This window comes from Bombyx mori, chromosome 23 (genome assembly GCF_030269925.1).
Source record: "Bombyx mori chromosome 23, ASM3026992v2".
Taxonomy (NCBI): domain Eukaryota; kingdom Metazoa; phylum Arthropoda; class Insecta; order Lepidoptera; family Bombycidae; genus Bombyx; species Bombyx mori.
In genome coordinates this window covers 21042037-21066421 of record NC_085129.1, presented here as the reverse complement: position 1 = coordinate 21066421, position 24385 = coordinate 21042037, and the positions used below count along the sequence as shown (strand labels likewise).

Below are 24385 nucleotides of genomic sequence, written 5' to 3'. Positions count from 1 at the left end.
GATAACCTGGAGATGCCCGTAAACTTATACGTTGTTAAAGTTAAGACATTCAATTATTGTGTCACAAGTCTTTATTTGTTAGAAAAATATTATATTATAGACAAATTTTATCAATTAGTGGTTTCTGAAAATTTACAAAATCCTTCATTAAAAATAAAATATAGGATAGGTACTTAATTTGTTACTGCCATCTACAGGAGCAATGAGAAACTAAACACACAACACACATCGACAATATGACAAAACGGAGTTGCACAAGTGAACTGATGTCGTTTCTTCATCTAACATTTACGAAAGCTCGCTTAAAAGAAAGAAGTAATTTGACTTTGAGATTTTTTCTAAGTTGTTGAATGGTCAGAATATACAGATTTTCTAAATGGTCGTGGTTCCGATCCGGTGGTAGACTCTGCGAAGCACTGCTCTTGCTAGGGCTAGTGTTAGAAAACTCTCTCAGGTTGAGCCCGTGAGGTCACCTACCCGCGCGTAGCTGGAATAGCCCCTTAGTCTACTAACGCATACGTAGGGGAAAAATGTGGGGTTTCCCTTCTTCTTGCCCCTTAGGCTACCGCGCATAGGTTAGAAAAAAAGGTTAAGATCTTAAATTTCTATTAGGTGATAAAGTTAACAGACTTAATATAACTGCTATACCCCTTGACTTTTAGGAAATGTACAAACCCTCACCTGAGACTTCTAACCTTAGAAACGTTTTTCCTAAAAGCTTACGTACCCTGAAAAACTTAAAACTTAAATTACATCTTAAGTAGCTCACTGTTTCGCGTCTTAAAGAACAAATAATACAACAGAAACACACAAACAAAACAAAGCAAATAACATTATATTACATCTGTTTAGATTGAAATGATTCTTAGATGTCATAGTCCAAGGTCTCTTGTTACCGTAGGACACTTATCACGTTCAAACATGGAGATCTCCGAGCGTTGTACAAAGAAGTACTTTTGTTTTTTAATATGGAAGAATTACTGGTAACCCGAAGGCCTTTTCAGTTCCGTCGGGGCATGGAGTTTGTTTTGTCTATTGCTTAAATGGATGAACGAGATATTACCTGGTATTAAATGGTTACTAGAGACTACGGTCACTACAAGGTAAACACCGACACTCATCAAGATATGGGTCTAGGAATCAATTGAATACTCCGGCTGTCTTCAAAATAGAACGAATCACGACATTACAGCAGAAATAGGCAGTGGTAACGACCCGTGCGGGCTCCCAAGACGTCTTACAATAAAAATGGAAGGAATTCTCTAAATTCTCACATGTCGATACGACCTTTTATTTTTATCGCGCCAGATGTGGGAACGACCTTCTTTTCCAATTCGATCTACCTTCAATAATGTTCTCTCAAATGAAATGTTGAAAGATGTACTGCTGATAGATGGCGAGATAAAGACAACAGTATGCTTGATACTTTTGAAGTCGTCGTGGCCTAAAGGATAAGACGTCCGGTGCATTCGTGTTGAGCGATGCACCGGTGTTCGAATCCCGCAGGCGGGTACCAATTTCTCTAATGAAATACGTACTCAACAAATGTTCACGATTGACTTCCACGGTAACGGAATAACATCGTGTAATAAAAATCAAACCCGCAAAATTATGATTTGCGTAATTACTGGTGGTAGGAACTCTTGTGAGTCCGCACGGGTAGGTACCACCACCCAGCCTATTTTTGCCGTGAAGCAGTAATGCGTTTCTGTTTGAAGGGCGGGGCAGCCGTTATAACTATACTTGAGACCTTAGAACTTATATCTCAAGGTGGGTTGCGCATTTACGTTGTAGATGTCTATGGGCTCCAGTAACCACTTAAGACCAGGTGGGTTGTGAGGTCTACCGGGTAGCCGGCATAAAACATGTTTGACAGATGCCTAAATCGTACCAATGACATTTTAAAGATAAGTTTGCATATACACAAGTTTCGGATAATAACATTCGGTCATTCAGTCTATCGAGCAATTTCACGTCACTCACCGTTAGCACCCCGTATTTATAAAACATTTTTAAATAATTTAATCGGTCATTCGTGACCAGCTATTTAAATCCGTAAAAGTAGTTTTAATCGACGCCAATGTATCAGAGTTTACATTGTTTGTTTAAGGTCCTAAGGTCCTAAGTTTATGATTATTTATATTAATATGATTAAGAGTCCTGTACATATTAAGAATTATTATTAAATATGAGGCTTATATTGCAAACAATTAAAATATTGTTTATTAGTTGCTCAATTGACTGCTTTTAAAGTCACGTGACTAATTAATTTATATGTCTGACACCCAAAATAAGTTCCCCAATTACGGCAGAGCGCTTTAGTAGTATTTCTCGATTGCGATCTGTCTTGTACGCTTTAGTTGTAGATTAGCTCGGTTATTTAGATTGTTATCTATACTAATATTATAAAGAGGAAAGATTTATTTGTTTGTTTGTTTCGAATAGTTTCGGGCCTATGGCGCGCACATGGCGGTACCTGGGTCTCCGCTCAGCCGGAGTGGAGGAGCTCGTTGGGGTTTAGTCGGTAGTCGTTAAGCTGGGCGGGTTTGGCGAGAGCTGAACTTAGCCCAGCGCGCCTTTCTAAAGGCGTAGTCTCCGTGGACCAATTGGTTGAGGGCGAGGACCTCGGTTCGCGACTTCTTCCTCTTTCTTCCACCGGAGGCGCGGAGTCCGACATAACCCGGTCCGACCCCCGTCGGCAGGGTATCCGTAAAGACTAGGATTCCCCATCGATACCAAAAAAAAAAAAAAAAAAAAAAAGGCTCCGAAACTACTGGACCGATTTGAAAAATTCTTTTTCCATTAGAAGCCGACACTGTCCCTGATGAACATAGGCTACTTTTTTTAAATTTTTTTTTTTTTTTGGTTTCATGTGTGTTTTAATGTTTCCGAAGCGAAGCGAGGGCGGGTCGCTAGTGATTAGAATAAAATACTGAAACCAATGAAGAAGGACAACGTATAAAAACATTACTCAAGCAGGTACAATTAAATCGTTTTATTGCCGTTTTTCTGTAAACAACAAAAAAAAAACACCTTGAACTATGGCATTCGTGAGTTTTTTTTCTTCGCTAATCATAATTTCGTCAATGAACTGGTTTCTTGGCTCACCATTATTCAAGTTAGATACGAACGGGTCGACCTTATTGATCTTTAAGACCACATTATTATTGGAGAAGCGATTCAACCGTATCTTCTTTTGGAGTTCCTTCGAAAAATTATTAATTACTAGCTGTATGCGTCCGTTTCGCTGGCATTTAAAATTAGCATTATTATTTCTCACCCCCACAAAGATTCTCATCAATAACGCCCCCGCGACTGGTGTAGGGAGTCTAACACTCATATAAATATTAGCCTATCCATTAAGTACATGTATTTTCTACACGGGTACCAAGTTTCGAGTCAATCGGATGCACGGTTCAGTAGTTATAACGGATCATCCGTAAAAACCACTGTAGATTTATATATTAGTATAGATTTTAAGTAGGAACGGAATGTATAGATGAATGACACACACGGTGCATGAGTAAGTGAGAGAGATAGGAGATGTCGTGTGAGAAGGTAAGAGAGATGGCGAATAAATGTTTGACATATAGTTTTGAGGAAAAATGAGGGTAGTTACGGAAAGCAACGGTAAACAGACAAAACGTTCTTTTTTTACCTATGCACAGGTAGCCTCAAGAGCTATTCTAGCTACCTGTGGACGGGTAGGTGAGATCACGGGCTCAACCTGAGAGAATTTGCTAACACTAGCCCTGGCGAGAATCTATCACCGGATCGTAATCGCGAGCCACTGAGAAGATCCGGTGAGAAACTCATTGGGCTATCGGAAAACCTGTATCATTTATTTACTTTGCTATAATAAAGAATCAAAATCAAGTTTGTGTGAGCCAATCAACTGTTTTATTACCTCAAAATCGAATAGAGGATGCCACATTTATGTATATTGTATATCGCGATCGTTCACAAAATGAGAATTAAAGTAGTATCACAATTGAGGCACAATAATTTCGTCCAAGTTGAAATGTTGACAAAAATTGATCTACAGAATGTTCTATACGAAAGCGTTAATATAATAATTACAGAAGTAAATCATTTAAATAATTCGACCTACCGTTGGAATCAGCTTCCTACTTGAAAGTTCACGGCTAGGCCTCTGATCTTTTGTATTGAAACTTAATTGGGGCTTTTAAGTTAATGTTATAGCTTACACCAAAGAGCGTAGGAATGCGTAGAAACGACATAGCTACATCGATAATCTGGCGTTAATAATATGTAACGATCTCCGTGAATAATTCCACAACAAAAAGCTCATGGTATCCTGGATGATTCTTTCATCATGCTACCAGTGATTAATAGAAACCTTTTTTTTGCTTATACGTGCGGACGAGCTCACAGCCTACCTGGTGTTCAGTTAACGGAGCCCATAGACATCTTGAGACATGAACTCTTTTACTGATGGTAGGACCTCTTGTGAGTCCGCGCAGGTACCACCACCCCACCGATTTCTGCCGTGAAGCAGTAATGCGTTTCGGTTTGAAGGGTGGGGCAGCCGTTGTAACTATACTTGAGACCTTAGAACTTATATCTCAAGGTGGGTGGCGCATTTATGTTGTAGATGTCTATGGGCTCCAGTAACCACTTAACACCAGGTAAGCTGTGAGTTCGTCCAATAAATAAATAAAATGAATTGTGAGACTCAGTTTTAAAATATGTACATATTAATAAAAATATACATTTTTTTTAAACCGCCAACATTCAATCATGCCAGTCGCACAAAACCTCTCGTGATAGGTACCATTTTTTTTTTTTTTTTTTTTTTTCGGGTAGAGGGCCGAACCTCCTACGAGGTCCCCGCGCAAAAGGGGCGCGCGGGGTATGTGAGACTCAACGATCTGCATGGTGTTGTGAGCAGACCGCGGGCCCAAGGATTTTAGGACCCACCCACTAAACGACTCCCCTGCACTCTTACACCCGACGTCCGATCCCCTCCGAGGTCAGAACCCGGATGAGGTAGGGGGGCTACCGCGGTCAACACTACAACCAGACGGCGCGGCTCACCCCAAGGACGCCCAGCCGACGGAGCCTTCGAGGCGAATCGAAGGCTCTGAAACGTCGGCCGTCTCGGTACGGCAGCCCGTCGGGCCGCCCAGACGGTGCCGCTGGTGTCCCGGAATACCCCGCTGGACCAAAACCAGCCTGCCGGGTCGGGACGCGATACACCGTCGACCGGTCGCTCTAATCACTCCACGGCGGCGCGCTAGAGTGCTGGTAGCGCGCCGCGCGGCCTCACCCCCTCAGGTCGCCCCTTGACCTTCACCGGGGGGAGGCCGCCACCTACAGGGGCCGGGACGTACGGGCGTATTCCCGCCTCCGGCCCCCGGCTCGACGGCGACGGATCGGTGCGGAAAGGGAAGAGCTCTCCCTCTCTCGCTCCGCCGCCTCCTTCTGCGATATGGTGGACTCGCAGAAGTCGAGCATCGCCTTCCAGGACGCCTCGCTGCCGAGCATCGTAGCCACGACGCGCGGCAGCGAGAGGTCCTCTCCAATGACCGCGACGAGGGCGGCGCGTTGCTCGTCAAATCCAGAGCAACGCGCCAATGCGTGTTCCGCTGTGTCTTCCTCGTCGCGGTCTCGTGATAGGTACCAAGACAAACAAGTTTTTTTCTTTTAACGTTAAATACTTAAAATTTAATAACATCAAAACGAAAACACGAGTTACCCTTTTTTTGTACAAAACACGTAAAAAATAATAAATTACATTATAAAAATTATAAAGTTTCATCGTTCGGTATTCGATTTAACCAAATTGAGCTTTAAGTTTTTATAAATCTAAATGCTGCGGGATTGTCGGACTTATGGATATTAAGACGCACAAACTAGAACATTTCGTAAGCTTGCTCGGGTAGTAATAGTCTAGATGTAGCGTGAAGGTCTCATCCATTCCGACCCGAGGGGAAGATAGGCACTATTACAATTTTTGTCTTCCCTACCTATTCGTTGGTAGCCTAAGAAGTTATTCCAGCTATGCGCGGGTACGTGAGCTCACGGGCTCAACCTGAGAGAATTTGCTAACACTAGCCCTAGCAAGAGCGGTGCTTCGCAGAGTCTACCACCGGATCGGAATCGCGATCCAAAGAGAAGATCCGGCGAGAAACTCAGTGGGCTGTGTCTATGGGTTAATTCGTCGAGCTTTTCGTCGTTATCGACGAGTTCGACCAGGACGGTGACCGGTGCTTGAGAGGCCTAAAAGCACCGAGAGTGAATCCGGGGGATCCGACAAGACATGTTTCGGGTGAAGGCAGCTTTGCGTTACCCCGTCGCGGTCAATTAAGCTATTATAATCAAATTATGGTCGTGATATCATCAGCCCAAGATCGCAATCAAAAATGCCTTTCTAGTCTCTAGTAGCTAGTCAGCAACATGGTGTCACGAAATTTTAATGTCAGCAATTTTACCATCGGCAAACTGTAATTGTAATACGCATGACTACCGCTCTCTTCTTCAACCCGTGTTCAAATAATGCTGACTGAAGTTCTCTTTGCGTGCATTCCATTCCCTTCTGTATCTTGCTTTTCGCATTCAGTCTCTACTAGCTAATTTAAACAGGTCATCCGTCCACCTCATTGGTTACAACGTTACAACGTCTAGTGAGGTCTCTACTCCAGTAATTATGTGGCCTACCGAAGTAAGTACCACTATTTCTGCGCAATACAGACATGAGTTCCAATTTGAAGAGTAGGGCAGTGATTATACATTGAAACTGAGACTTCATATTCGTGTGTGAAGGATGTGTATGCGCTCAAGAAATATCAGATCAGAAACAACCGGTCTAAAGCGATTTTAAAATTTCAGTCCTCCGTGACCACGAAAACTGTAAAGCGATAGACAAATCATAAATTGTAAAAAACAAATATTAGCGCTATTAAACCATAATTGTGCATAATTATGTCTACAGTTCGTGAAAACCTTCAAGAACACCTTCTACATTTTACTACCGTATACTTTAAGACACGTCAGAATGCCTCGCGCGGCCACTTCCTTAAAACCAGTCAAAGATCAACCGGAACTTGTGAATTTGTCAGTCACAACGTCAGTTTTTATGACCCTCACACTAAATAATTGGAAAATTATGGTTATCATACATACATATGTCCACTTCTGCTAGGATTCGAAAGATATTTAGACGAATGTGCGCACTTGGTCTAAAGGTATCTTGCGAGGTCTTACAGAGTTAGGACGGTAGGCAGCGGTTTGACGCTGGCCCTGGCATTGCTGAAGTCCATGGGCGACGGTAACCACTCACCATCAGGTGGACCGTATGCTCATCTGCCTACAAGGGCAATAAAAATAAGCTTGCTGAGTAGATGTGTCTGATCTTTTTTGTAATTTGTAATTTTCATTCTGGTCTAACATCTTATCAAAATCAATAAACGAGGTATGAGAAAGAGTCTTCAGCGCAGGCGACGTCTCGACTGTGCCATCGGCCTTGCTGACGTCCACGGGCGACGGTAACCACTCACTCTCCGGTGGGCCATACGATCGTATTCCTATAATGGCACTCAAAAAATATTTAACGTCATCAAAAACTATGATGGATGCTGAAAAACTCCGTACAGAGAATGTAAAGTTAAATAGGCATTAATAATAAAAATTTGTGCCGAAAATTTTGAATTACATCTTTATTAAATACTAGCGACCCGCCCTCGCTTCGCTTCGGAAACATTAAAACACACATGAAACAAAAAAAAAAAAATTTAAAAAGAAATTCAAAAAAGTAGCCTATGTTCATCAGGGACAATGTCGGCTTCTAATGGCCAAAGAATTTTTCAAATCGGTCCAGTAGTTTAGGAGCCTATTCGAAACAAACAAACAAACAAATCTTTCCTCTTTATAATATTTATTTATTTATTCATTTATTTATTCAACTTAATGCACATAAGTACAATGGCGGACTTAATGCCTGAGGCATTCTCTACCAGTCAACCAAGGGTGGTGTAGAGTATCCTGTGGTAGGTGCATAACTTAATGTGAAACAACCAAACTACATTATACAATATACAAACACATACAGGATATATATATATATATATATATATATATAATCACACAAACAACGTACACAATTTTATATCATGATAATAATATAAAATTTACACATATATCTATATATAATCTCTATCATATACTCACATACATATTCATATACACACTTAAACAAAAATATAACAAAGAAATAGAACCACACATACATACATATATCGTACAAGAAAATAGTATATTGCACAGAACACAAATTGCAGGTCAAATTGTTAAGTTTTTAAGTTTTTAAGTTTCTCCAGAAAAAGTTGGCGTACCTTTATTTTGAAAGTTAGGCGATCAGTGATCATCCTAACATTAAGAGGAAGTGAATTCCAAAGTTGAACAGATTGAACTACGAAAGACGAACGGACCAAACTAGAGTGGTGCGTGGGACAGTGAAGGAGTAAATTATTAGAGGAACGCAAGTCCTTATCGTGCGAAGAATGTAAATATTTAAAGTACTGAGTCAGATAGGAGGGAGGAGTTGGGCATGTTAGTATAGAATGAAGCGCAGTAAGAGCATGTAGATTGCGGCGCTCGCGTATAGGAAGTAAATTTATTTCGGAGCGGTAAGTAGACACGTGGTCATACTTGCGAAGATTAAAAATGAAACGAATGCAGTTGTTGAGAAGGCGGTCGAGTTTGTTCAAAAGGTCTGCATTCAGGTCAAGATAGCATACATCGCCATAGTCAATTATGGGCAGGATTAAAGCTTGAACAAGCATCAACTTTATCTTGAAAGGGAGAAAGTTCTTGAAGTGATAAAGGGCACGCAGAGATCCAGTAACCTTTCGACTAACATTCAACACCTGTACCGCCCAGTCAAGTCTAGAATCCATATACAGTCCAAGGTTTTTGACTGATGGGCTCAGAGGTATAATTGCTCCATTATAAGTTACGGGTGGGAGTGAGCTAAAATCTAATCGTCCCAACAAACGGGGACTACCAATAATAATCGCCTGACATTTGGTTGGATTGACCGTCAAACCAAACCTACCAGACCAATCGCATATAGCCTCTAGATCCCCATTCACTCTGCGAACCGCTTCAGACACACAGTCCACAGTAGCCTGCGAGTACAGCTGTAGGTCGTCAGCGTACAAGTGATACGAACACTGAAGGGACTGAGTTATGAGATTGATAAAGAGAGAGAAAAGCAAAGGGGAAAGAATTCCGCCTTGAGGGACACCAGTATCTAGATCACGCCATGAAGACGAAGACTCATCAATGCGGACCGATTGCTGGCGCCCTCGAAGATATGATGTAAACCATTTCAGCACCTCAGGCGAAATCATAAGATAGGACAGGATAGATAAAAGGATTTCGTGACTGACGGTATTAAAGGCATTAGAGAAGTCGACCAAAGCCAACAATGTGACTTTAGTATCCTCCATTCCAGCCCTAATATCGCCTGTCACTTTGAGGAGAGCGGAGACGGTGCTGTGGCCCGGTCTGAAGCCAGACTGTAGGGAGTTTATTAAACCATTCTTATGAACAAACTGGGACAGTTGGTTATGTACACAGGCCTCCAACACCTTGGACAGAAAAGGGAGAATCGATATGGGACGGAAATGAGTAGGAAGAGTCGGATTAGAGACTTTGGGTAAGGGAATCACAAATGCTTTGCGCCACTGTACAGGAAAAGTACCAGAGGACAAAGATGAATTGATTAAATGTTGTAACGATGGAAGAAGACAATCGAGAATCAGAACTATCATCTGGCGGCTCACTCCGTCGTGACCCACAGCATTGGATCTTATAGAGAGGATTATCTTTTTGATCTCACCCATAGATACCGTGGAAAATTTAAAGGGGTCGATATTTGGAGGGGATAGTCCTTCCAGAAACTCCACAGTACGGCGCGTAGACTGGTAATCCAACGGGATACTTGTAGTAAAGTGCGCATTGATATCATCCAGTCCAATTGCCGACTGAAAGCTGTATTGACGTTGTTTGCCAATACCTAGAGTTCCGAGGAACTTCCAGATATTAGCAACTGAAGAAGACGATATATTATGTAGAAAGTAGCGGCGTTTAGCATTTCGTATCACCTGGTTACACCGGTTTCTCGCAATTTTATAAGAAGCCCAATTGTCATCGCATCGGTCCCTCCGGAATTCACGAAAAGCTCTATCTCTACGCCGCATATACATACGCACACCTCTCGTTATCCATGGAGCTGGAGGACGCTTCATCTTCACCTTCCTAACAGGCGCATGGATATCATACAAGTTAAGGATAGTTTCATTAAAAATACGCACTTTATCATCTATAGAAGGTGTAGCCATGAAATCATCCCATTTTAATTCTGACGCATCCTTTTGCAACTGATCTAAATTTAAGCGTTTGAAACTACGTATGCTCATAAGCCTAGGTTGGGACTTCGGAGGACTTAAGGAGTAAGAGAGGAAAATGAGGTCATGATGAGAGAAGCCAGGTGCGGGATATTGACCATGAGATGATACAAGGGTGGGAGAGGAAGTAAGAATTAGATCAAGCCAGGTATCTTTCCCATCACTGTTCCAATGAGTGGCTTGTAGAGGCAGGACTTGAAGATTAGCAGATTCGACGATAGCCAAGAGTTTACAGGATCGAGGTGAATGAACTGCAAGGTCGGTGTTGAAATCTCCCATAATGACGTGATGTGAATATTTTGAGCCTAAGGATTCCAGAATTGGTTCGAGACTGGAGAAGTAATCTACAGTGGGAGGACAATAAACAACACCCAGCACTAATTTAACTCCCTTAACGGAAACTTCCAAAAAAAGAAACTCAGCAGAGGTTGAACAGTTTGGTGGAGAACAGTCGAGGATTTTATAAGAAAAAACACTGCGAAGGTAGATAGCAACGCCGCCGCCTCTCCTATCAACACGATCATTCCGAATCAAATCGAAACCAGGAAGAGGATAACTAGTGGAAAGAAGATGAGGCTTTAGCCAGCTCTCGGATATCAGCACAGCATGAACGTCAGTATTATCAAAACTTTCCAGAATTTCACTATAATGACTGGGCACACTTTGCGCATTAATGTGACATAAATTTAGTAGGCCCGAATTTTAATATTAGAATTAAAATATTAGTATAGATATAGATTAAATATGCTCCATAAATAAAATAGCAATTTGGAATATTCCTAATAAAGATCATTGTCATGGCGTGCAACCTCTGACAGGACATAAGACCTACAACGACTAGGCATAGACTAAGACAGAGACTTGAAATACTTTGAAAAGGGATAAAGAGAAAAATGGAACGAGGGCAGACGTGACTAGCGGCTGGCAGTGCTTTTAATGTCTTCCTATAATTATTGTAAATAGACATGCTTTAACAATAACCGATTTCAAATAGAAAAAAAAAGATATTACAAAACAAATTAATATACACTAAAAACAATAATCATCGAAATCGGTTGGCGTGATACCGAGTTATTGAGTTATTCATCTACATATTTGTCGCGCACGTACTTAATGCAAATTCAAGACTTATATGGCTTTCTCATGGATACCATTATCAGAGCTAGACTAAATTGAAATGGGACCAATGGGAAATTGAATAAAAAAAGAATCATCAAAATCGATTCACCCAGTCAAAAGTTATGAGGTAATAGACATAAAAAAAATACAGTCGCATTGAGAACATCCTCCTTTTTTGAAGTCGGTTAAAAAGACGGACACGAACCAGACGTTAAGGAACAAATTGACCGTTCAATTATTGTTATGGCACATGTACTGTTAGGCACTTTGCATGTATCGCCTTCGAGTATACGGGCCTCTGTCTTGCAGGGGATTTCTTCCTAGAGCCGGACTGATGCGAACGTTGATGTATGCTGTGTGTATTAACGAGGAGGTCATCTCAAGCATTCACATAAATACTGTCTCACTGGTGGTAGGACCTCTTGTGAGTCCGCACGGGTAGGTACCACCACCCCACCGATTTCTGCCGTGAAGCAGTAACGCGTTTCGGTTTGAAGGGTGGGGCAGCCGTTGTAACTATACTGAGACCTTAGAACTTATGTCTCAAGGTGGGTGGCGCATTTAAGTTATAGATGTCTATGGGCTCCAGTAACCACTTAACGCCAGGTAGAATGTGAGCTGGTCCACTCATCTAGGCAATAAAAAAAAAATAATGACCACGCTTAAAACTTGCGCAAGAGTCACGACTCGTCTCGTGCTCATTAGCTGCTGGATCCCCTAATCTTAGGAAGGTTGTTCTTCACGTCACGTCACCCACTTCAGACGAAGGCCAGCGTTTGAATTGTATATATGTCCCGCCAATAAAAATTAACCAACAAAAGCAGCGCCGCCACTAATTATTATGCTAAATACATTAAACGTTACTTAATTGTGTGTTCATTATAATTTAAATTACGTAATCTGACTCAATATTGTGAAAGTCTCGAATTCGTGAAGAGAATGTTTTTTGAATTTATTCAAATTTTGAATGAACAAACGTTTGGCTCACTATTACTAAAGTCCAATTCGTTTTTGACCCGGGTCGTCTCAAATGCCGCGACGCAATAATGATACCTATGTCCACGTAAAGTTCTACTTTTCACTTTTCGTAGTCACGGATGACGGAAGCTCAATTTGTCTAAATGTCATGTAATTTTTTTTTATTGCTAATGTGGGTGGACGAGCTCATGGCCCACCTGGTGTTAAGTGGTTACCGGAGCCCATAGACATCTACGACGTAAATGCCGCCACCCACCTTGAGTTATAAGTTTTAAGGTTTCAAGTAAAGTTACAAGTGTTACAACGGCTGCCCTACTGCTACATTACTGCTTCACGGCAGAAATAGGCAGGGTGGTGGTACCTACCCGCGCGGACTCACAAGAGGTCCTACCACCAGTAGTTACGCAAATTATAATTTTGCGGGTTTTGATTTTTATTACACGATGTTATTTATTCCTTCACCGTGGAAGTCGAAAACGTTGGAAGTCGTTCCAACTCTATACAAAAAGATAACTTTTACGCTATCGAGAAAGTTAAAGAACTCTCACTAAGCACACTGGGTATCGTAAACTAGGATTGGAAGAGGGAGATGAAGGAGAGAGTATGCCAGCGCATGCTTAGTAGCGGTTGGAAGAAAATTTCATAACCATCTCAAAGATCCAGCTGATGAAAACATCTTGGTTAGCCAGATTCTTTTCTTCTTGTACTTAATTCTTTTATCGTTCTTTTATTTATAAAGAGGTTCCTATTATCTTAAATGAGTGCAGTAGAATCGCCTCGAGCAGGGAGAGATGGCGCGACATCGTGAGACGCATCAAGTCTGCCCCTTCCAACACTACATGACGATCACGACCACTCTATCAAGAGTGACACGACTGAGAAGAAGAAGAATTATCTGTGCGTTCCATGAAAGGTTTTTATCAAATTAAGATTTCCAAATTGCTTACTGTATCACTGATAGAAAGGATAGACTTGTATACAATTGAATTATTTTACCAATGACCCGGGTTCAATATATACAGGTAATTTATGATTTAATAACGAATTCCGCCAAACTAAATCCATTTTTCCGCCAGTATTATAAAACGCGAAAAACCAAAAACTATTTAGTAAAACTTCAAGATCTGTTTGTTACCGAATTAAGCAAGAATCGCTTGATGTATTACTTATTCATTGTTAAATCTAATATCTGCGCATTCCCACGACGATAACATGCCGTAAACACTAATAAAATACAGGAAGATTTTTTACTGGAAAACTTGATACGGTAATAATGCAATTTTAATTTGTCATAATTAATTAATTAATTAACGTTATATTTAGATTTATCAAAAAAAAAAAATCGTCACAAACAACTCGACTCTAAACTGGTGGTAGGATGTCTTGAGAGTCCGCACGTGTAGGTACCGCCGGTCTGCCCATTTCTGCCGTGAATCAGTAATGCGTTTCCGTTCGAAGGGCAGGACGAGTGAGGGCATTTACGTTTTTGTAATCTCCGGTAACCACTAAAAACCAGGTAGCATGTGAGCTCGTCCACCCATCTAGGCAATAAACAGTTTAAAAAACACGCGTCGACTGGCTATGACAGACGCATGTGATGTGGCCCAGACTGAATAGACTTGGATTGTTCTGTGCATGTTTCAAAGCTGAATGCTACTGAAAAGCTGGTCGCCAGTGCATCGTTTTGGATGGCGGCGGCTGAGCGAAAATTCTCTTACACCAATCAGCAACTTTTTAATCTATACTAATATATAAATCTACAGTGGTTTTACAGATGTTCCGTTAAAACTACTGAACCGTGCATCCGATTGACTTGAAACTTGGTTTCCATGTAGAAAATACATGTGCTTAATGGATAGGCTAATATTTATATAAGTGTTGGACTCCCTACAACAGTTGCGGGGACGTTAATGATGAAGATGGGTGAGAAGTAATAATGTTAATTTTAAATGTCCAGCAAAGCGGACGGGTACAGTTAGTCTGATCTACAGATGAAACTTATTTAAGGCTATTAAGAGAGTTTTTACTATGAATGCTTGAAAGGCAGGGGCAGAGGGTAAGGCTGAACTAATTAGAGATCTCCAGGAGGTGTCGAGCGACTGTCTTCCCAACTCTAGCAGAATTTATGCCTGAGTTTGCAGACAAGGGGCAAGGGGCAAGTCAACGACTAAAGATCCCCAGGGCAGAAGTGTCGAGCAATTGTCTCCCCAACTCTAGCAAACTTGTGCGTTCGTTTCCAGCTCGCCCGGGCACAGAGAACATGGAGAATATGTCTGTGTTTTTAACCGTCTGTATATAACCTTGCAATGATGTAAGTGAGAGGAACGGAGCGTGTGAACTCACGGCTACATTTATCGAAAACAAAAGTGTTGTACTGTTTCACATTTAACTGTTTTAGCCGATTCCAAACACAAGACGTTCGCAATTTGACTGTTTATTATTTTCTTATTGCCCTTGTAGGGAGACGAACGTACGGCCTATCTATATGGTGAGTGGTTACCATCGCCCATGGACGTCAGCAATCGTAGGGGCAGAGCCTTGCGTAATTACTGGTGGTAGGACCTCTTAAGAGTCCGCACGAGTAGGTACCACCGCCCTGCCTATTTCTGCCGTGAAACAGTAATGCGTTTCGTTGACGGGTGGGGCAGCCACCTCGTCCAACCATCTAAGCAATAAAAAAAAACCGCTGCCTACCAAAATGCGGCCTGGCTCAATAGGTACTGATTTGTAAATGAACCTATTTGTTGATTCTATTTTATCTGTAGGCCGGTGCTTCTCATGTGGCCAGCGTTATCCTTGAACAAGTCATATTTATTTGACTTTGACTAAATTTATGTTATTTACGTTAAAAATTTGTATTAAAATCTTTTTTGGACAAACCTGTTCCCTCGCCACTGTAATGTTAACAAGAATCGGAAAAAAAATATTGTCACAGAGTTTTGACAATTAAAATATTATTTTGACGAAATTGTAAGATGATGTAAAGATAAAGAAACCTAATTAAATTACAGCAGCGTTTTGAACAGGTTTAGTGACGAAAATCCAAGGAAACATTCCTAAAAAACTAGTTTTTAATGTGACAAACAGGAAATACGGCATCCAATATTAATTACTGACAATTTTAAACTTGGCGGCCCCGACGCCATGTTTTGTGTTCTCTTTTTTCATTGAATTAGTTTGAAAAATGAGACTGGAGAAAGTAATTGAAACTACCGTACTTATTTGCAACAAATACTGAATGTACCTAAGTTACAATTAATTCGGCTGCACCACCCTTTTAAACCACGAAATGAACATGATAACAAAAATTATTATTTACCAAATTTAACAACCTAATTCCTACCCGGTCCTGTAGACCGAATGGTAAACATTCGACGTCGCCCTAAACATGTCATTACGGATCCTCCCGATCCATTAACCGTGCTTTTAGGTACCACATGCACCAGTCACCGTCCTCGTCGAAGCCGTCGCTTGCGACGAAGGGCTCGACGAGCAAATTAACCCACAGACACAGCCCACTGAGTCTCTCACCGGATCTTCTGATTGGGTCGCGTTTCCGAACCGGTGGTAGATTTTGTGAAGCACGGCTCTTGCTAGGATTCGTGTTAGCAATGTCATCAGGTTTGAGCCCCGCGAGCCTACCTACTAGTTAAGGTTACGCTGAAATAGCATCTCAAGGCTATCAACTTAGGTAAGAAAAAAATGTTATTACAGAGATATCCATGAGACAACAATTTAGCTGACCACATTTTACGCCATGAATCTCCTAGGTCATGTGAAAAAAATACCATTAAAATAATCGCGATAATTAATCTTAAAACTATTTTATAACAGAAAGTACCCGAGAAAAAAAAATAGATAACTCCCGCCATTCACGTATTTTGAAAAAATGTCAAATCGAACAAGTCACGCCATCTGTTAATCGCACAAAGAATTAACAAGTGCTTTCAAATCACAGGTTCATAAATAGGCCGGTAATTCATAATTCCATTGTACAGTTACAGCCAACGTTGTTTATGGCAACTTTGGCTGGTGGTAGATTCCATGAACTCCTCTCCCTATATTAACCACAACCCTATTTCTATATAAACATCCACTTCGTTTGATAATAACCGTGGTCGCCCGAAGCATGTCGTCGAACTCCACGATTAAGACAAAGAGTCTACGAGCGAACTAACCCACAGACACAGAGCCCACTGAGTTTTTTGCCGGATCCGGTGGTAGATTCAGCGAAGCACTGCTCTTGCTAGGGCTAGTATTAGCAAGCTCCCTCAGGTTGAGCCCGTGAGCTCACTTATCCGTCACAGCCTAGCTGGAATACCCCTGGTTGTGGGATGTCTTTTGTGGGTCCGCACGGGTAGGTGCCACCGCCCTACCTATTTCAGCCGTGAAGCATTAATGCGTTTCGGCTTGAAGGGTGGGGCAGCCGTTACACTGTTAAAACTGAGACCTTAGAACTCATATGTCGAGGTGTCTATAGGCTCCAGTAACCATTTTTTATTTCATACATGTATGGACGAGCTCATAGCCCACCTGATGTTAAGTGGTTACTGGAGCCCATAGACATCTACAACGTAAATGCGCCACCAACTATGAGATATAAGTTTTAAGGTACAACGTCTGCCCCATCCTTCAAACCGAAACGCATTACTGCTTCACGGCAGAAATAGGCCGGGCGGTGGTACCCACCCGTGCGGACTCAAGAGGTCCTACCACCAGTAATTTAACATCAGGTCGGCTGTGAGCTCGTCCACCTGTCTAAGCAAAAGGCCCTTAAACTACTAGCGTATAGGTACAAGTAGCACAGAGGATGCGACCGATATTAACCGACATACGAAGGCAACGTATGAACTGCCTTATAGAAAAACGTGGCTGTAATGTATCTGTAACGCGCCATTGAAGTGGAGCAGTAGGTGAACGAGGCGGTCGTGATGTAACGGAGCCGGCGTCTTGCGCAACGCAGCTTTCAACTCGCCCATCCAATCTAGCGAGCGCGGCGGATCACATAACCAAAACATCTCACTTCAAATTCGTCGCGGCCTGAGTTATCAGAGAGCCAGGGCTCTGAAGCTGCGATACTTTAAGACGAATATTTTTCTGTATGGAATCGTCGTGACCCAAAGGATAAGACGTCCGGTCCATTCGTATCTAGCGATGCACCGGTGTTCGAATCCCACAGGCATGTACCAATTTTTCTAATGAAATGCGTACTTAACAAATTTTTCACGATCGACTTTCACGGTGAAGGAATAACATCGTGTAATAAAAATCAAAACCCGCAATATTATAATTTGCGTAATTACTGGTGGTAGGTACTCTTGTGAGTCCGCGCGAGTAGGTACCACCACCCCGCCTATTTCGGCCGTGAAGCAGTAATGCGTTTCAGTTTGAAGTGTGGGGTAGCCGCTGTAGCTATACTGAGACCTTAGAACTTATATCTCAAGGTGGGTGGCGCATTTACGTTGCAGATGTGTATGGGCTTCAGTAACCACCTAACACCAGGTGGGCTGTGAGTTCGTCCACCCATCTAAGCAATAAAAAATAAAAATAAACTAGCGACAACTTGTAGCGGATGCCCCTAAATTTATATATTGTCAAAGCATCTAATTGTCAAAGCATCTAATTATTGTATAACTAAACACAGAAAATAAAAAAGTAATAAATCATACAATTCTTATTTGTTATAGACAAATTTATCAAATTTGATCTATTTGCGGATTCTGAAAATTATCAAAATCCTTAAAATATAGGATAGGAAATACGAGTATGCTACTGCCATCTACAGGAGCAATGAGAAAGTAATCGAAGCCATCTAGTGGCTGACACCCGTTAGCATTTTGTTGAGTGCTTGGGTTGCTTATCTATTACTAATTTATGTGTATTATCTATGCGGTCAGCGTTCGAATCCAATCGACGGATACCAGTTTCTCTCTTCAACCTGTGCCCATGCCCAATGCAGACTTGAGGACATTAAAAAAATCGACACCATTTGAAAACCAATTTAACATACAAGATATCTTGATATTATAACGCCACCAACGCGAGTCATGTTTTAGTCAGACATTTTTTTCCATTTCGACATTGCCAATGACAATTAATGACAAGACGGCTAAATCACAAAAGCTCGCACGTCCGCCGAAGTTATTAAAAAAAAAAAGAAATACGATAATATTTTATTTGCCCGTGGATCAACGCCCTGGCCGAACCTACGACCTTTAAATGACGAGACGGCGACAAAGAAACTGTACGTGAATACAAAAACGAGGAAGAAAATATGTATTCAATAATAATTAACAACTCCCAACAATGGCTTGAGCATTTTATAAGTAAACAGTTATGAGGTGTGAGTCAGATACTGCTTTGTTTTGATCCTGGGGTGTTTTTTCTATTGCCCTTGTAGGCAGACGAACATACGTCCCACCTGATGGTGAGTGGTCACCATCGCTCGTGGACTTCAGAAATGCCAGGGGCAGAGCCAAGCCGCTGCCTAACGTCAAGTACTTTCCACAAGCCTCGTTTGAAGAAGGACATGTCTTAACACTCGGGAAACACCGTGGAGGGGAGCTCATTCTAAAACCGGATGGTACGATGGTATAACAGTAGTGAGGATAAGCCCTACTCCGGTGGTGGGTGGTGGGTGGGTCAGGTAATTATCAAAATAGCCCTTCTACTCATATCTGTTCATAAAACTATTGATATGGTATCGGTAGCTATAAATAGAAGGGTTATTTTGATAATATTCTGAAAAGCACCCCACGCTTTTTTACAACAAAGTCATTTTTTCTTACACTATTTTTAATTCAAATTTATTAAAATTTATTTTCTATTTTTTAGTTGGATTTTCTATAAAAGCGTATTTTTTAGTTTTTTTTAAACTATTATATTTAATTTTTATCACAATTAGATATCATGATTCTCCTGCCCTTCTCCCAGTCACCTGGGGTCGGTGCAACATGTTTTCTCCTTCCATACTCCTCTATCTTAAACCATTTCTTCTTAGGTCTACCTCTTCCTCTATATCCTTCCACATTCATAGTAAATTAGAGAATTTAGCAAAATTAGATAGATCGCATAAAATAGAAGAATTCCTTAAATTACAAAGAACTCCGCACATTCAACTAATGGCATAGTCCACAAGTGAATGTACAATATCATTATGGAGAACAGCATTGAAAAAATATATACATGTATTAAGAAATGACCATTTCCAGTTGGACAATTCTAGTTTGACCAATAAACTTACTTAATTGTTATGACACTATGTCGGCGAGACCTTGAGATTTGGAAGTAGATGATTAGAACGGATTATATCTGAAATGTTGCATATCTGACATACATTTAGAACTCCTATACTACACTACTACAGACACAGTCCTCTGTAGCTCTGTACTGATCTCGAGCTCTTCTCGTATACAAACAGACACAGATCCGCCCTACATCTAGCCTTTAATCCTATACTACACTACTACAGACACAGTCCTCTGCAGCTCTGTACTGATCCCGAGCTCTTCTCGTACACAAACTGACACAGATCCGACCTACATCTAGCCTCTAGTCCTATACTACACTACTACAGACACAGTCCTCTGCAGCTCTGTACTGATCCCAAGCTCTTCTCGTACACAAACTGACACAGATCCGACCTACATCTAGCCTCTAGTCCTATACTACACTACTACAGACACAGTCCTCTGCAGCTCTGTACTGATCCCAAGCTCTTCTCGTACACAAACTGACACAGATCCGACCTACATCTAGCCTCTAGTCCTATACTACACTACTACAGACACAGTCCTCTGCAGCTCTGTACTGATCCCGAGCTCTTCTCGTACACAAAAAGACGTTTCTCCCTAATGTCTTATTATCATTAACTGAATACCAATAGCTTTGACCCAGTAGTAACAGTGCTGTCGGATACGCGGACAGCACACATAATTATGAAAAAACACGGAACTGACCGTCGATCTAAGTTATCAGACTAGAGCGATTCGTTTCTTAATTTAACGTCATCCGTAAATAAATAAAGACACCGTTAAAAAATTACACGACAGAGATGCGTCACGATTATTCCTCACGCTGCACATTCCTCCGTGACCCGCTTTACAGCAGCAGACAACTTGATCCACTCGGGGCGCCATTGGCCACTAGTTTGAGCAACGGCCTAAGCACAGAACGCCGTACTTGTGAAACTCAGTCCACAGCATTAACCCGCTTGTCATCTCAGCGAATAGATAGGGTCAAAAATGAACAATACTATAAATGATTCCGTTTTTTTCCCTACCTATGCTAATAGCCTTGAAAGGCAACTTCAACTTTATCCTAGCATGTAAGTGAGTTCTCAAGGCGCAAACCGGAAGTGTTGCTAGCACTGGCCCTAGCAAGAGCAGTGCTTGGCAGAATCTACCACCGGATCGGAAACGCGACCCACCTGGAAGATTCGGCGAAAAAGGACGCCCATCCAACGCCAAGGAGGCGTCAAGCCCATCGTCGCAAGCGACGGGTTCATTAATGGATCGGGAGGATCAGATTCCGTCACTTATAGATACAGTTCAAGTTAATAAAAAATCGTGTTAAGGATTTAGCGTAACGCTGAACAATTTCCAACGAAAATAACTTATTCTTGAACTTAGCGAATTTATCTGAGTTACTGATGGGAAAACGTGTTGCTTGCTGGAACGGATTCGTACCATCGTCCCGTCTATAACTGCCACAAAGCACACTTTTACACCAATGAAACCGAGATGCTGTAACGTTCATCAGATCCAGAGATCACTTGACAACCAATGGCACGTCAAGTAGATGATCACACTTTTTTGATTGCTTAGATGGTTTACGAGCTCACAGCCAAACTGGTGTTAAGAGGTTACTGGAGCCCATAGACATCTACAACGTAAATGCCGCCACCCAGGTCTCAGTATAATTACAACGACTGCCGCACCCTTCAAACCGAAACGCATTACTGCTTCGCGGCAGAAATACCCTGATCACCTAAGCTACCAAAAAATACAACAAACCATTCAAAACTTACAAGTTCATAACTTAAGCCAACCGAAATACAAGTCGCCACCTGACTTTCACCAGACCCGATGACTTTTGTGGGTTAAGTTAGCTTTATCATTGTGATTTCTGTTTTTCACAGTCATAAATCACTTGTAATACATATTCGTGTTTATGTAATGGGTTTACAGCTTATTGGCGGCGCTGTCAACCGCCAGGACCGTATTTCCGGCAGTATTTCGTAAAATGCGACCAAATGATTCACCGGAATGTTACAGAGTTGTATATTGAGACTACGGCCACATGTGTCTCGAGATTGATGGCGGCGTAGTTCTATCTATAGGCTTCGGTCGTTGTTGTAGTCCTAGAGCATCACGCTGGCACATAGGGCCCTCACAAGTTGTTCCACTTGACCCTGTCTTGCGCTTGCTCCTTGATATCACTCCAGGTCACGTCGGCAGTTCTGGTCTCGCGCTCCACGGTGCGTCAGCAAATATGTACAGGGTGATCAGGTCTTCTCCTGCCAAGCGGTTGCCACTCAAACGCGATTGATGTTGCGTTGACTCCGCTGCGCCGTAGTGTGTCCTGTCCAACGCCATTTCCGACGGGCAATGTCTTGCGCGATGGGGGTTGGTCACATTTAGTCCAGAAGTCTTTATTTGATATAGTAGTGGGCTTTGGTAGCCACTAACAAGAGTAGGGGCGGAAGCACGATCATCTATTTACCGAATTTGGATTCGATTCCGGAGAACAAGCCTGAGAAACGGCTATCATAAACAAACAAAGTGCATAGAGCGAGTTTTCTAACTTCTCGATCGCGTTAAAGTTAACTCAAATTTGTATGGAGTTGGAACAGCTTCTCTACGTTTGCCGTTAGTTGCCGAAGTTAAAAAACTGGCACTAAGCACACAGGAAGACAATGGCGCGTAGGTACATAGATGCCTTAGTGCGTGGCACAAGACACTACCTGAAAATCCTTATTAGAATAATCAGAGAATCTTATTAAATTGTTAGATTTCGAGGGCAAAAAAATGGTTAAGCAACATCGAGACAGTGAGAAGAATATCGACGACTATCTTGAGACAAATGTTTTAATGAAAAATTCGGTGGTTTAAAATAGTAAAATGGAGAAAATAGAAATGTTTAATTCCCTGTCCGAAGCAGACCATGCCATGTATCTAACGACAGGGTATACTGACCGAGATAAATGAGCATAACCAAGAGTCCTGAGCCTGAAACGGTGGCTCCAGTTTGCTTCTGTTATAGGTGTATGTAAGTGAAGATGAATGGTAAGCACAACTGCCTCCAAACGCAAAAACTACGAGACCCAGGACATGAAAGTAGTGAATATTAAATGCAGGAAACACGAACGGTGTGTGTGTGTGAGTCATGAGATGGTGGTCGCAACGCCAGCGGCATACAAATTAACACAATGGTGCGATTAAATGATTGTGAACGTTAACATTACATTTCTACAAGCGTCAATGCGATGCCAATATCCTTGCGAAGTTATCCTTGGTCATCGAACCACGCGTCACCGGGGTAAGGTTCGACCCGGACTGCCGCGTTCATTACTGCCTGCCAGAGATCTTTTCTGGCGCCAAAAGTCATTCGCAGCATCGGTTTTTAAGCAACTATCTAGGTATATCCAATTGCAATCTGGTCCTTTTTGAGTTTAAATCTTAACAAGACCTGACTAGTTTATGATTTATCATTAATTAATGAACATTTAATTGACTTTGACTATATTTATGATATTTCCGATTTAGGTACTTTAAAAAAATTGGTTTTATTTAATTTTAAAATTTTGCATATAATTGTCTGTCTGAGGGTTCGGTACATAGCTGAACGAATTGTTGTCATCTTTAACACAAAAATCTACTAAACAATCGGTATTTCGACATGAACAGAACCGATTTTCCTTAGAGGTTTCACCTTTGTATGAATCGTCTTCATAATTTACTTCGGGCAGCCTTGGACGATGTCGTAACAACGCGCGAGTGACTTCGGAGGGCCGCAGAGGTCATTGTTGCGATAGAACAGCCTCCGACGTGAATCGCATCTTAATTAAAGGCCTAGTGAATATCGCGTCAGGCACGGCTTAGAGAGCACTTCGAAAGTCGGAGCAAAACTTTTGACTAGTAAGTAAGAATATACGAGAATTTTAGGTAGCAGCATCTATAGTGGTGTAGTATAGGACTAGAGGCTAGATGTAAGTCGGATCTGTCTGTTTGTGTACGAGGAGAGCTCGGGATCAGTACAGAGCTGCAGAGGACTGTGTCTGTAGTAGTGTAGTATAGGACTGGAGGCTAGATGTAGGTCGGATCTGTGTCAGTTCGAGAACTTTGTAACTCCAACTACAGAAGGGTTATAGAACAAATTACCCTCACGCGATGTTAGAAATATAAGGAAAATACCCACTCATTAGACAATTACAGACAATTCAAAAGTACTTATTGTGTCTTCGGCATTATAATACTTAAACAACCTCGAAAAGTACATGATTATATTTTAAGGTCTCAAATACTGTGGAGACCTTAAAACATGTTTACTACGAGCCATTTTCCACAGTTCTTTCATCCAGTACCTTATGCGATCACACAGCTTAGCCACAAGATACTCCTGGGTTAGCAGGTTTTAAAACCGATAATTTATTCCTTCTGATGAGCAGATAAAGCTCACAGCGAATCTGCTATGAAACCACTGAAAATTTTACTGGCGGTAGGACATATCGTGAGTCCGCACGGATAGGTACCACCACCTTGCCTATTTCTGCCGTGAAGCAGTAACGCGTTTCAGTTTGAAGGGTGGGGCAGCCGTTGTACTGTTAAAAAAGTGAGATTTCAGAACTCATGTCT

The 24385-nt window shown here is 41.7% G+C and overlaps 1 protein-coding gene across 1 annotated transcript in view; it reads right to left on the bottom strand.

Annotated features, from left to right (window-relative positions):
* The window catches only part of LOC101744837 (scavenger receptor class B member 1), an 86540-nt gene that overhangs the window by 60141 nt on the left and 2014 nt on the right, over positions 1-24385 (bottom strand). The gene's annotated exons all lie outside the window — the stretch shown is intronic.